Source organism: Branchiostoma floridae, chromosome 8 (genome assembly GCF_000003815.2).
Source record: "Branchiostoma floridae strain S238N-H82 chromosome 8, Bfl_VNyyK, whole genome shotgun sequence".
In the NCBI taxonomy this organism is placed as follows: Eukaryota; Metazoa; Chordata; class Leptocardii; order Amphioxiformes; family Branchiostomatidae; genus Branchiostoma; species Branchiostoma floridae.
Window position 1 is genome coordinate 10,806,552 of NC_049986.1, and position 676 is coordinate 10,807,227.

Genomic DNA, 676 nt, shown 5'->3' on the forward strand with positions numbered 1-676 from the left:
TCACTATATTGGAAATATGGTGGTTCAATTATGTTTAACTTTGTTATCATATCTGACTATGAATACAACATAACTGTTTATGAATCAGTTAATTTGTTCGTATACTTATTCAAATATATGTATTCACACACTGCATCCCTCTTGGCGAGATTGTTAATTTGAAACACATAGTAATGCACGTAATTTTAAATACTATATCTACATATCTTTATCCTTTATCATATTTCTTAAGTAATAAGGTTAACGTTGGCATACAGAGCAAATACCTCACGAGAAAAATATGCAGCACAAAACAGATGAATGAATAACAAGGAAAATATAACAAAAATGTGTAATCCAATAGTACATTACCACAATGTCATTTTTTAACAGCATTGTTATTCGATTAATCAAAATTTCGCTTCGTACTTTTGGACCATTTTGGTAAGGATATGTATTTCTTTTACATTTACGATCAGATTCCTTCGCTTGTAGATGAGCTGTACATGTGTGCCTGATGCACCATAAGTGCTTGTCATTGATTATGCAAACAATATTATGATTTACATAATTGCCATCTAATTAAGTATTCGGTGATGGCTTAAGCAAAGATCAATGTTATCCGACATCCTTTTCTTTTGTAAAGAAATCCTACAACCAGAAACCAATACACTACCAATGCAAAAAGAGCTATTTA